The sequence below is a fragment of the Salvelinus sp. IW2-2015 genome, linkage group LG11 (genome assembly GCF_002910315.2).
Source record: "Salvelinus sp. IW2-2015 linkage group LG11, ASM291031v2, whole genome shotgun sequence".
Lineage (NCBI taxonomy): Eukaryota > Metazoa > Chordata > Actinopteri > Salmoniformes > Salmonidae > Salvelinus > Salvelinus sp. IW2-2015.
The window spans coordinates 40552350-40567270 of record NC_036851.1 but is presented as its reverse complement, the minus strand read 5'-3'; the positions used below and the strand labels follow the sequence as shown (position 1 = coordinate 40567270).

At 45.4% G+C, this 14921-nt stretch overlaps 1 pseudogene; it reads left to right on the top strand.

The window, feature by feature from the left end:
• LOC111970724 (voltage-dependent L-type calcium channel subunit alpha-1D-like) overlaps positions 1-14921 on the top strand; it is a 101239-nt pseudogene that overhangs the window by 27887 nt on the left and 58431 nt on the right.

Below are 14921 nucleotides of genomic sequence, written 5' to 3'. Positions count from 1 at the left end.
CCCAGAACCCTGAGAGGCTTGGTAATATACTACTTAAGAATCAAAAAGAAGGAGAATGACGCGATGTTCCGGAGGTGAAGATGACAAGAGAAACAAAGTAGACCCATGGAAGCTCTAGACCCATAGCATCATTCATCTGGAGGAGCACCCGTCACCAAGAGAGATGGGGAAAGAAGAAGAAGAAAGAGGGAAGGAAGAGAAAGAGAATAAAATGGATGTCCGAGGTAGAGAAAGGTGAGAATAACTGTTTGCTAAGAATGCAAGATGAAAGGAAAACCTCAAGGCATTTATATATAGTTTTACATTCAGAGTGATAAAAAGGTGAGAAGGTTCTGGGACTCAGATATATAGAGAAATGCTTGACTGAATCTTTAACATTTAATGTCAGTCACATCTAGGCCTAATGACTAATCTACTGACACACCAGCTTAGTCAAATTCTCAGAGGGAATGAGTGGGTCAAAGTTCATACAGAGACCGCACAGGGAGCGCAGAGGGCACAGACTGGAAATATGATATGAATGATAGGGAGGGCTCACCCAGTAGAGCACGTCTGTCCAGCCCTCATGGTGATACACTGGAAACACAGTCAGCATGGCGAACAGGAAGTGTCAAAGTTCGTGATCCGTTGTGGGGCCGTGCCAGCCTCCCTGCCACTCGGTGCCATTTATGGACATTGGCGCCCGTGCCGCTGAGATGCACACGGAGCCGGGTCATCTCTCCGCTATCATGCCTACAGAGAGGGGGCGGGGAGAGAGAGAGAGAAACTGAGAGGGAGACTGAAATACAATGCAATAGTCATGTACACACACACTGATGGTAAGATGCACACACACACATACACACACACACACACACACACCACGCACGCCACGCACGCTCTTACCTGTGGCTGGGAAGAAGCAGGTACGCGTGCATTTTGCCAATGAAGAGCTCAAGACGATGATGGCGTAGATGATGATGACAAACAGGACCAGCAGGCGATGTGGAGGAGAGGACATGGCTTTAATATGGAGTTCAACACAACCTGTACCTACAGAGAGTCAAACATACAGGTTAGATAGGGAAGACATAGCTAGATGTGTGTTGTGTGTGTGTGTGTGTGTGTGTGTGTGTGTGTGTGTGTGTGTGTGTGTAGTGTTTGTGTGGTGTGTTGTGTGTGTGTGTGTTGTGTGTGTGTGGATTACAATGGCAGGAAAATCCAAGAGTTATTTCCGAAACGCTATATCCACCAATTATTCACATTTCTGTTCTTTCATAAGATAACATTCTTGATTATTCATGCGTGTGTAATATATTAATATTTTCAGATTTTTCATTCATAGATGTTAGATGTGTATGAGTATTTTTTTATTTTAATTACACTATATATCCAATGTTTAGCTGGAATRGAATGTTCATATCCTGTATATTTGACTGTGATATGGTTGTCTTACCTAGCTATCTTAAGATGAATGCACTTACTGTAAGCTGCTCTGGATAAGAACATCTGCTAAATGACTAAAATGTAAAATGTAAATGTTTTACATACAGATCTCATATTTCATATTATTGTAAAAACAGAATAATTCCAAACCCTGATTACATTGGGATACGATCACATATGCCTCTATTTATGCGTGGCAATACTTGGGAAATTATTTTTACGTCCAAGAAGTTAAACATTTATAATAATAATTAATGGAATGGTACAGACAGGAGACGCGAGGTGAGACTCGTACCCCCGTCGCCCGGGAGATATGTGGCCCGGAGTCAAGAGCGTTTACTAATCGACCTTGACTCAAATTCAACCACACACAGTATTACTGTAACACACGCACGCACAAACACCTAGCTATGTCGTCCTTCTCTAACACGTATGTTTGACTCTCTGTAGGTTTACAGGTTGTGTTGAACTCCATTATTAAAGCCATGGTCCCTCTCCTCCACATCGCCCTGCTGGTCCTGTTTGTCATCATCATCTACGCCATCATCGGTCTTGAGCTCTTCATTGGCAAAATGCACGCTACCTGCTTCTTCCCCAGCACAGGTAAGAGCGTGCGTGCGTGCGTGYGTGTGTGTGTGTGTGTGTGTGTATGTGTGTGTGTGCATCTTACCATCAGTGTGTGTGTACATGACTATTGCATTTGTATTTCAGTCTCCCTCTCAGTTTCTCTCTCTCTCTCCCCGCCCCCCTCTCTGTAGGCATGATAGCGGAGGATGACCCGGCTCCGTGTGCGATCTCAGGGCACGGGCGCCAATGTCCCATAAATGGCACCGAGTGCAGGGAGGGCTGGCACGGCCCCAACAACGGCATCACGAACTTTGACAACTTCCTGTTCGCCATGCTGACTGTGTTCCAGTGTATCACCATGGAGGGCTGGACAGACGTGCTCTACTGGGTGAGGCCCTCCCTATCATTCATATCATATTTCAGTCTGTGCCCTCTGCGCTCCCTGTGCGGTCTCTGTATGAACTTTGACCCACTCATTCCCTCTGAGAATTTGACTAAGCTGGTGTGTCAGTAGATTAGTCATTAGGCCTAGATGTGACTGACATTTAAATGTTAAAGATTCAGTCAAGCATTTCTCTATATATCTGAGTCCCAGAACCTTCCCTCACCTTTTTTATCACTCTGAACTGTAAAACTATATATAAATGCCTTGAGGTTTTTCCTTTCATCTTGCATTCTTAGCAAACAGTTATTCTCACCTTTCTCTACCTCGGACTATCCATTTTATTCTCTTTCTCTTCCTTCCCTCTTTCTTCTTCTTCTTTCCCCATCTCTCTTTGGTGACGGGTGCTCCTCCAGATGAATGATGCTATGGGTCTAGAGCTTCCATGGGTCTACTTTGTTTCTCTTGTCATCTTCGGCTCCTTCTTTGTTCTAAACCTGGTTCTGGGAGTGTTGAGCGGGTAAGACATCTCTCTCTGTCTGTCTGTCTGTCTGTCTGTCTGTCTGTCTGTCTGTCTGTCTGTCTGTCTGTCTGTCTGTCTGTCTGTCTGTCTGTCTGTCTGTCTGTCTGACTGTCTGACTGTCTGACTGTCTACCTGTCTGACTAACTGTCCACCTGTCTATCTGTCTACCTGTCCGTCCGTCCGTATGTCTGCCTGCCTGTCTGTCTGACTGTCTACCTGTCTATCTGTCTACCTGTCCGACCGTCCGTCTGTCCGTCTGTCTGTCTGTCTGTCTATCTACCTGTCTGTCTGTCTACCTGGCTCTCTCTCTATGTCTGTCTGCCTGTCTGTCTCTCTCTGCCTGCCTGTCTTACCTGTCTGTCTGCCTACCTGTCTATCTGTCTGTCTGTATCTATAGGTCTGTCTGTTAACCTGCTGCTCTGGGCTCCAACAGGTGAACGACGCCATCGGCTTTGGAACGCCCGCCATCTACTTTGTTAGTCTGATCATTCTGGGCTCCTTTTTCGTGCTTAACCTTGTGCTGGGTGTTCTGAGTGGGTAAGATGTGGAGGGGCTGTGTGCTGGGTGTTCTGAGTGGGTAAGAGGTGGTGGGGCTGTGTGCTGGGTGTTCTGAGTGGGTCAGAGGTGGAGGGGCTGTGTGCTGGGTGTTCTGAGTGGGTAAGAGGTGGTGGGGCTGTGTGCTGGGTGTTCTGATGGGTCAGAGGTGGAGGGGCTGTGTGCTGGTTGTTCTGAGTGGGTAAGGGTGGTGGGGCTGTGTGCTGGGTGTTCTGAGTGGGTAAGAGGTGGAGGGAGCTGTGTGCTGGGTTTTCTGAGTGGGTAAGAGGTGGAGGGAGCTGTGGTGCTGGGTGTTCTGAGTGGGTAAGAGGTGGAGGGGCTGTGTGCTGGTGGTTCTGAGTGGGTCAGAGGTGGAGGGGGCTGTGTGCTGGGTGTTCTGAGTGGGTACAGAGGTGGAGGGAATGTGTGCTGGTGTTCTGAGTGGGAAGAGGTGGGAGGACTGTGGTGCTGGGTGTTCTGAGTGGGTCAGAGTGGAGGGGGCTGTGTGCTGGGTGTTCTGAGTGGGTAAGAGGTGGAGGGATGTGTGCTGGTGTTCTGAGTGGGTAAGAGGTGAGGGACTCTGTGCTGGTGTTTGAGTGGGTCAGAGGTGGAGGGGGTGTGGCTGGGTGTTCTGAGTGGGTAAGAGGTGGAGGGGCTGTGTGCTGGGTGTTCTGAGTGGGTCAGAGGTGTGGGGCTGTGTGTGCTGGGTTCTGAGTGGTCAGAGGTGGAGGGGGCTGTGTGCTGGGTGTTCTGAGTGGGAAGAGGTGGAGGGGCTGTGTGCTGGGTGTTCTGAGTGGGTAAGAGGTGGTGGGGGCTGTGTGCTGGGTGTTCTGAGGTGGTCAGAGTGGTGGGGGCTGGTGCTGGGGTTCTGATGGGTCAGAGGTGTGGGGGCTGTGTGCTGGTGTTCTGAGTGGGTAAGAGGTGTGAGGGCTGTGTGCTGGGTGTTCTGAGTGGGTCAGAGGTGGTGGGGCTGTGTGCTGGTGTGCTGAGTGGTCAGAGGTGGTGGGGGCTGTGTGCTGGGTGTTCTGAGTGGGTCAGAGGTGGTGGGGCTGTGTGCTGGGTGTTCTGAGTGGGTCAGAGGTGGTGGCGGCTGTGTGCTGGGTGTTCTGAGTGGGTCAGAGGTGGTGGGGGCTGTGTGCTGGGTGTTCTGAGTGGGTAAGAGGTGGGTGGGGGCTGTTGTGCTGGGTGTTCTGAGTGGGGTCAGAGGTGAGGGGGCTGTGTGCTGGGTGTTCTGAGTGGGTCAGAGGTGGGGGGGCTGTGTGCTGGGTGTTCTGAGTGGGTCAGAGGTGGTGGGGGCTGTTGTGCTGGGTGTTCCTGAGTGGGTAAGAGGTTGTGGGGGCTGTGTGCTGGGTGTTCTGAGTGGGTCAGAGGTAGAGGGGCTGTGTGCTGGTGTTCTGAGTGGGTCAGAGGTGGTGGGGGCTGTGTTGCTGGGTGTTCTGAGTGTGAAGAGTTGGTGGGGGCTGTGTGCTGGTTTCTGAGTGGGTCAGAGTGGTGGGGGCTGTGTGCTGGGTGTTCTGAGTGGGTCAGAGGTAGGGGGCTGTGTGCTGGGTTGTTCTGAGTGGTCGAGGTGGTGGGGCTGTGTGCTGGGTGTTCTGAGTGGGTCAGAGGTGGGTGGGCCTGTGTGCTGGGTGTTCTGAGGTGGTCAGAGTGGTGGGAGCTGTGTGCTGGGTGTTCTGAGTGTGTAAGAGTTGGTGGGGGCTGTGTGCTGGGTGTTCTGAGTGGGTCAGAGGTGGTGGGGGCTGTGTGCTGGGTGTTCTGAGTGGGTCAGAGGTAGAGGGCTGTGTGCTGGTGTTCTGAGTGGGTCAGGTAGGGGGCTGTGTGCTGGGTGTTCTGAGTGGGTCAGAGGTGGTGGGGGCTGTGTGCTGGGTGTTCTGAGTGGGTCAGAGGTAGAGGGGCTGTGTGCTGGTGTTCTGATGTAAGTTGGTGGGGGGTGTGTGCTGGGTCCGAATGCTCTGCAGTGGGGTGTGGGCTGTGCTGTGTGCGCTGTGTGCATTGTTTGCTGTGCGCGGTGAGGTAAGGACAGACAATGGTGTGGCTTGCAGTGTGTGGTGTTGGGGAATGGTGAGAAAGTCCTCAGGGAAACAGAGATGGAAATATTCAGTCACTGGTAATACAGTATTCCAATTTGATATATAATTCTGACTGACGCTGTTTACTGCCTGGCCACACCAGTATAACCTTTGTTGACCTCTCACTCATTTTGCGTTGTGGTTTCCTCGTCTCACAACCTATAGCAAAGGGAGCGTTTCCCCCACCTCTGTCATCACCACATCCTCCCAACTTTTCTGAGAGATAAATTGATCTCATTCCTTGCCCTTCACTCCCTCCTCAGCCTCACTTCCTAATCTCTCTCTCTCTCTCTCTCTCTCTCTCTCTCTCTCTTCTCTCTTCTCTCTCTCTCTCTTCCTAATGCATCAACCCAGTGTACTGCTGCTTCCATTCCCTGCTTTGGGAGAAGTGTTAGTGAGGTGGGGTGTTAGTTCATAACTAAGCAATAACGTGTGGTATATGACCAATATACACGGCTAAGGGCTGTTAATTAGCACGACGCAACACAGAGTCCTGGATACAGCCCTTAGCCGTGGTACATTAGCCATATACCACAAACTCCCAAGGTACCTTACTGCTGTTATATACATGTCACCAGCGTAATTAGAACAGTAAACAGTAAAGTAGTTTTGCATCATACCCGTGGTATATTCAAGCAATAAGGCCCGACTGGGTGTGGTATATGACCAATATACCATGGCTTCTTAGGATTAACGTAACGCAGACTTAGCCGTGGTATATTGGCCGTATACTACAAACCCCTAAGGTGCGTTATTGCTGTTATAATCTGGTTACCAACGTAGTTAGAAGAGTAAAAATACATGTTTTGTCATACCCATGGTATACTGTCTCATATACCACAGCTTTCAGCCAATCAGCATTCAGGGCTCGAACCATCCAGTTTATAATGTCTGATAGACCATGTATTTCAGCTAATCGTCATCTATGAGCCAAAATACCGGTTTATAATTCTCACTACACCAGGGCTCTCCAGCCCTGTTCCTGGAGAGCTACTGTCCTGTAGGTTTTCACTCTAGCTCAAATCTAGCACACCTGATTTTAATGATTAGCTGGTTGATAAGCTGAACCATGTTAGTTACAACTGGGTTGGAGTGAAAACCTAGAGGAGGGTAGCTCTCCAGGAACAGGGTTGGAGTGAAAACCTAGAGGAGGGTAGCTCTCCAGGAACAGGGTTGGAGTGAAAACCTAGAGGAGGGTAGCTCTCCAGGAACAGAGCTAGAGACCCCTGCACTACTCTATGGCCAGCAGCACTCTGAGGATGTGTGTTCTTTCTTAGCGGGGTCTGTTGGCGGTTGGCAATGTTCCCTGAAGGTTCTTTTAATGTTCCCTGAAGGTTCTTCTCACTAGGTTATGACTCTCTCTCTCTATGATTTTTTCTTTTTTCTTCAGATGTATTCGCGGAAGGTCATTTAAGAGAAAATTATATTACGGCTCCAATTAAGTTTGACATTCAGTAATTGTAGATGATTATAGTAATTAATATGTCATACTGTAATATGCTATGAGTGGGACTGATTATTCAAGTAGCAATTTACGTAGCAACAAGACCCACTGGGCAAAACAAAACAGCTAAAGGAACGTTTGTTTTKACAAATTGATATATTCATTTAAAATATGTCTACATGTTATATTTTCACATTCATAGCATATTATAGGCACTCCATCGTACATCTTTTGGTTTCCAAAATGTTCTAGAAATATCATTGAGATGTTCTATTGTAGTGTATTTGTAGACCTTYGTGAACACAATCCTCTGGGAACATTTTGACAACCACAATTGTTTGATGCGTGCTTAATTCCAAAGTGATGGCATCACTGTGTTACCCGCTCATTTGAATGACTGAACGTTTCCCTGAAGCTATTCCACCCACAATATTGGCCAGTGGTCATCAGCTTGCATGTGGTTTTGTGTGTGTTTCTGATTCCTGTGTGAAAATAGTATAACATTCTGAGTACATGCCAGTAACCACTCCCCCCATTGGTCTATCTCTGCATCATATTGATGTTCTGTTGTTATTGAAAGGTGTCCGTCCCCATCCAGTGGCTAGACTAGGGTTAGGAAGACTACACAGGCAATCAGAGGTCAAAAGTAGTGCACTATATAGGGAAGAGGGTGCCATTTGCGACAGTGATATAATAGAAGGAGCAGTTTTCCAGTGTATTGATGTGTTATACTGTTAGGAACTGGATACACAGCCATGCATTGGTATCATATTGTCATCATGTTGACTGTCTGAAGGTCACAGTTGGATTGAGCACTCATTGCCCATTCAGTATGAACTGTATTACATTTTGTATACAAATTGTGTGGTGAGGCGTTACTGAGTCTGAGCATGTGTTTTGTGTGTGATTTTGCGTGTGGCGCATTTGTGTGTTTGTATGTTATGTATGCATTCACTAACGTGGGTGCATTCTGCGTGCCTGCCTGCGTGCGTGYGTGTGTGTGGTTGCATGTGTGTGCTTGCTTCTGTGTGTGTCTGTGCCCACAGAGAGTTCTCCAAGGAGAGAGAGAAGGCCAAGGCCAGAGGAGACTTCCAGAAGCTGAGAGAGAAGCAGCAGCTAGAGGAGGACCTGAAGGGCTACCTGGACTGGATCACTCAGGCCGAGGACATCGACCCTGACAACGAGGACGAGGAGGGCAACGAGGAGGGAAAACGCAACCGTAAGCACCCTACAACATACACACACATACTACCCTAAAACACACACACACACAAACATGTGCACACACAAACCGCACACTACACGCCACCCTAAATCACACACTACCCAAAAACATACACCCTATCTTAAAACACACACTACCCCAAAACATACACACTATCCTAAAACACACACTACCCCAAAACATACACACTATCCTAAAACACACACTACCCCAAAACATACACACTATCCCAAAACATACACACTACCCCAAAACATACACCCTTTCTTAAAACACACACTACCCCAAAACATACAACACTATCCTAAAACACACACACCCCAAAACATACACACTACCCCACAAACAAAACACACACTACCCCAAAACACACACCACTACCCCAAAAACATACACACTACCCCAAAACACACACTACCCCAAAAACAATACAACACTACCCCAAAACACACACTACCCTAAAACATACACACTACCCCAAAACACACACTACCCCAAAAACATACACTACTATCCTAAAACACACACTACCCCAAAACATACACACTATCCCAAAACATACACACTACCCAAAACATACACACTATCCCGAAACCACACACACACACAACACCACACACACACACACACACACACACACACACACACCACACACACACACACACACACACACACACACACACACACACACACACACACACACACACACACAAACTAAAGTACTACACACACCACACACACACAGCTAAGCAGATAATATTAGATGTGGTGAGCCAGAGTCCCCTGTAATGTAGGTCAGGGTAGGGAGATGAAGCCAAAAGATCAAGGTTGTTTTAAAAAAAAAGATTACACACATAATCTGTGTCACGGCTGCGCTGTGAGTCAGTGATTACACTCTCTCACTCTCTCTGTCTAGACACACACACACACAACATAGACACACACACCTCCTACATGTACAACTATATTAACCACTATATATTGTAATCAGCAATGTTTCCAATATTGTGTCAACTATTGTTATGACTCTAAAGAGTATTCTCTGTCAGGTTTGTCAAGGGTGCAGTATACAGCCTTCCTCAGTTCACACCATAGTCATGTTAGTGGAGCTCCAGTTGAGTTAGTCTGAGAAGGAAAAAAAGGGATAAATCATATTACTTGAGCAGAAGAAAGACTGTAATCCAAATCCCTTTATATAAGCAGCACATGATGCAGAACAGAACAGCAAACTGTTACTGCCCCTCCATACAGCTTTATACTGTACCCTCCCTACCTGTCAACCAGATACTGTACTGCCCCTCCATACAGCTTTAGTACTGTACCCTCCCTACCTGTCAACCAGATACTGTTACTGCCCCTCCATACAGCTTTAGTACTGCTTACCCTCCCTACCTGTCAACCAGATACTGTTACTGCCCCTCCATACAGCTTTAGTACTGTACCCTCCCTACCTGTCAACCAGATACTGTTACTGCCCCTCCATACAGCTTTAGTACTGTACCCGTCGTGAAATTTCCTGTATTACTCAATAGAGAGAGAAGAGGCCAACCACACACAAGTCAGAGTTAAATTATATATTCCATCTTTAAATATATACAAGCTTCACCAAAGCCCTTTAATGACTCTCAGATCAATTCAGTGTCTATAAAGAATTCTCTGAGAGTCCTTACAAAACAATTCTTAGTTTCATTTATAGCCAAAAATACACCCCTCTCAACTTACAAAGAATCCTTTACCCGAAAGAAGAGTATCCTATCGCTAGACAGCATCAGCTATAAATCATCGTTCAGTTTGATCTCCCAAGACAAGGTTTAAATCTCATGCTTGATACTCTCACTGTCTACCAAAACATACCTCATCCAATGGCATATATCAATTGTCATTTCTAGATACTCCCAAACCTGGACAAACTCAAAATCAGACAGTGAGCCCCTTAGGTCAAATACTAGGTCAAGATAAGGGCAACCTCAGAGGGGACATACAATGGTTCCAAACACGGCCAAACTCCTTCCCCCATGAGAAAAGTAGGGAGTGACTGTGCGTACAGACATTGTATGAGATAACTAACTGGTTCCCCAATTAATAACTCCATCCCATGGTTTAGGAATAGTTACAAACAACGTTCCATAAGAAACCAACATTCCACTCTGTCCTCCTCCCCTTCTAATATTCTACTTAGCACCACATGGTTTAACAGATACATTGACATATGAAGACAAGCCTGACCTCTCCCCTCTCTGGCCCCAAGTTACCAATCCCTAGCTCAGAAGATTCTAATGACAAGTATCTCACAAGCATATGATGAAAATAACATCTTATCTATCTATGTTACTTAGCTAAATCTGATTCTGCCACGACAACCCTCCCTACCTGTCAACCAGATACTGTTACTGCCCCTCCATACAGCTTTAGTACTGTACCCTCCCTACCTGTCAACCAGAATACTGTTACTGCCCCTCCATACAGCTTTAGTACTGTACCCTCCCTACCTGTCAACCAGATACTGTTACTGCCCCTCCATACAGCTTTAGGACTGTACCCTCCCTACCTGTCAACCAGATACTGTTACTGCCCCTCCATACAGCTTAGTACTTACCCTCCTACATGTCAACCAGATACTGTTACTGCCCCTCCATACAGCTTTAGTACTGTACCCTCCCTACATGTCAACCAGATACTGTTACTGCCCCTCCATACAGCTTTAGTACTGTACCCTCCCTACTGTCAACCAGATACTGTTACTGCCCCTCCATACAGCTTTAGTACTGTACCCTCCCTACCTGTCAACCAGATACTGTTACTGCCCCTCCATACAGCTTTAGTACTGTACCCTCCCTAATGTCAACCAGATACTGTTACTGCCCCTCCATACAGCTTTAGTACTGTACCCTCCCTACATGTCAACCAGATACTGTTACTGCCCTCCATACAGCTTTAGTACTGTACCCTCCCTACATGTCAACCAGATACTGTTACTGCCCCTCCATACAGCTTTAGTACTGTACCCTCCCTACATGTCAACCAGATACTGTTACTGCCCCTCCATACAGCTTTAGTACGTACCCTCCCTACATGTCAACCAGATACTGTTACTGGCCTCCATACAGCTTTAGTACTCTACCGCTCGCCTACATGTCAACCAGATACTGTTACTGCCCCTCCATACAGCTTTAGTACAGTATATTTCTCTTCACCATCCCTTCCTATGAACCAGAGAGCAGCACTACACCACTACACTATCTCTCAGTCTCCAGTCTCCTTCCCCTAGAAAGTACTGAGCTCTAGATTAGAATCACAACCTCTTTCACTGATTTACTTTAAAGCCACATCTCTCCTGTATTCTCTCCAAACTCCAGAGTTTCAGTACRGTCAGAGTCCCTCTCCTGTTTACCAAGTATGTAGATTTAGTCAAGCATCTTTGCCATGCTTCCAAATATACTGTTTTACTTAGACATTTATCGTTCTATTGTCAATAACTGTATTTCAATCCCTCCAGGATTCTGCTATGCTGTTATCACAATTGTTTTTGCAGAATCAACAATTCCCTGCATATTATGCGAGGACTTGCAAATTTGACAAATCACTGCAGTATTGCCACGTAAAACAGTAAAATCATCGCAATATTATCGCATATAACTGACCCACCACCGCAGAACAAAAAGAGGGCTCGCAAGTTCAACCAATCACCGCACATTTACCGCAGAATATGGTTCAATCAAGCCATGCGTCATCAAAGTTTTTGCCTCGTCATTGCATTTTCGTGACAAATTGGACAAAATCATTACATTTTTCCCATAAAAAAATTCAAAATTGCTGCAGCAAAATCAAGTATTTTTACCTGCAAATATCACAAAAAATCCCTGTGAAATCCTGGGGGGATGGGGATTTAGTAATTGAACCTTCAAACCAAGTAAGGTAATGTATATTAAATTATAGTCAAGAATAGAATACTAAAGCAAGTAAAGGATTACCACAGGATTATCACCACTGCCTCCATTTACACACAGTTAACATAACTAGTAACTGGATAGGAACATGATAGGAGATATGTATGGTAGGAGTAGCATCTTCAGTATGTAGGGGTCTCAGAAGAGATCTTTCTAGTGCTCAGAATGCTTGGCACTAGACTGAAGGTTGGGGTTAAAGGTCAAGGGTTATAATAACATGGATCTCTCGGCGATGCCAACTTGTGAAATGCATCACCCTGGCTTTTCTGTGTCTATCACCGTACCCGGGCATGACATGAGAGACTGTATAGTAACATATACACTGAGTGTACAAAACATTAAGAACACCTGCTCTTTCCATGAAATTGACTGACCAGGTGAATAAAGTTTCAAGTTTTAATGTCACATGCACAAGTACAGTGCAATGCCTTTTTTGCAAACTAAAAAGTATAATAAAAAATTATAATTCCAGGTGAAATTCAGGTCAAAGCTATGATCCCTTATTGATGTCACTTGTTAAATCCACTTCAATAGTGTAGATGAAGGGGAGGAGACAGGATTTTTAAGACTTGGGACAATTGAGACATGGATTGTATATGTGTGACATTCAGAGGGTGAATGGGCAAGACAAAAGATCAAAGTACCTTTGAACGGGGTATGGTAGTAGGTGCCAGGCGCACCGGTTTGTGTCAAGAGCTGCAATGYTGCTGGGTTTTTCATGCTCAACAGTTTGTGTGTGTATCAAGAATAGTCCACCACCTAAAGGACATCCAGCCAACTTGACACAACTGTGGGAAGCATGCCAGCAGCATACCACCCTGCATACCACTGCTGGCTTGCTTCTGAAGCTAAGCAGGGTTGGTCCTGGTCAGTCCCTGGATGGGAGACCAGGTGCTGCTGGAAGTGGTGTTGGAGGGCCAGTAGGAGGCACTCTTTCCTCTGGTCTAAACAAAGATCCCAATGCCCCAGGGCAGTGATTGGGGACACTGCTCTGTGTAGGGTGCCGTCTTTCGGATTGGGATGTTTAAACGGGTGTCCTGACTCTCTGAGGTCATTAAAGATCCCATGGCACTTATCGTAAGAGTAGGGGTGTTAACCCCGGTGTCCTAGCTAAATTCCCAATCTGGCCCTCAACCATCACGGTCACCTAATAATCCCAGTTTACAATTGCTCATTCATCCCCTCCTCTCCCCTGTAACTATTCCCCAGGTCGTTGCTGCAATGAGAACGTGTTCTCAGTCAACTTACCTGGTAAAATAACGGTAAAAAAAATAAATAAAATTGGAGTCAACATGGGCCAGCATCCCTGTGGAATGCTTTTAGGAAGGTGTTCTTAATGTTTTGTCACTCAGTGTGGATGTGAATGCTGTTAATTTGCATTGCAGCATGTAGGTATAGACTCTAGAGCAACTGTACTGTACTGTTCTGTATGACCCCCCCCCCCCTCCGGCCTGCAGGTGCTAGCTTCCTGTCATGTGACTACAGTTGTCCATCTTCCTCTTCTGCTCCTCTTCAGTGTCTACTACAGTCCATGCTACTGGTGTCAGTGGTGCTGGTGTTGTCAGTCAGTGTCGCTGTTGCCAGCTGTACTGGGTCGTTCCACGAAAAGAGTGCCTTTAAGTAGAAATTGTGCACAAATATTGAATTTTAAAAACCTGTTATATTAAATGAAGTGCCCTTTAATATAGACCACATTGAGAATTTAATAAAGCAGATTTTTTATTTGAATAAAGGCTTGCTAAATGCTTGTAAAATTCAGCGTTTTGACATGTTCCTCCATCAACCCTGTGCCACTTCTAGAAAGATTTTAACCCACTTAATTCCAAAAGTTACACCATCATTGTAAAGCTCTTGTTATTTTGTTGCTTTGACAATGTCATTTCTGAAGATTATTATTTATGTCATGTAATTTGAGTTTAATTTACATCTGTCCCTCATTTTAAGGTCAACCCTGTTACGTGAACTGAAATCTCGTTTTTAATAGGGTGAAACTATTAGTAAAAAAATTAATAATCCTAAATTCATTGAACATCTAATAGTCAAATCATACGGAAAAGCAAGTGAGCTGGTTCTGCTCTTTTTGGCAATTGTCTGGTGTTTTGTGGTGTAAAGATAAGCAGGTTGAACATAAAAAGTCAACCCTAGTCACCCATAGACAGGCTAGAAATGTTTTAACAATGAATTTTCTTGCATTCTATTGACCCTCCCAGTTGCACACAACAAGCTTCCATTCCCCCGGTCACAACGGGAGTTATGGCTGAACAGATTTAAACCTGTTACGTTATTTGGCCCTTAAGTTAGGTCACCACCAAACCACAATAAGCACAGCCATTTTTCAGCGAAAGATAGCAGGAAATAGACATTTCAGAAAAAGCAGAAATAGAGATAAAATGAATCACTATCCTTTGATTATCTTCATCAGATGACACTCATAGGACTTCATGTTACACAATACATGCATGTTTTGTTTGATAAAGTTCATATTTATAACAAAAAATCTGAGTTTACATTGGCGCGTTACATTCACTATCAAGTGATTTTGCATAGCCACATCGTTTCAACAGAAATACTCATCATAAATGTAATAAATAATACAACTTATAATAAATAATACAAGTTATACACATGGAATTATAGATATACCTCTCCTTAATGCAACCGCCGTGTCAGATTTCAAAAAAACTTTACGGAAAAAGCAAATCATGCAATAATCTGAGACGGAGCTCAGAACAAGAGCCAAATTAGCCGCCATGTTGGGGTCAACAGAAACTAGAAAATACATGATACATGTTTCCTTACCTTTGA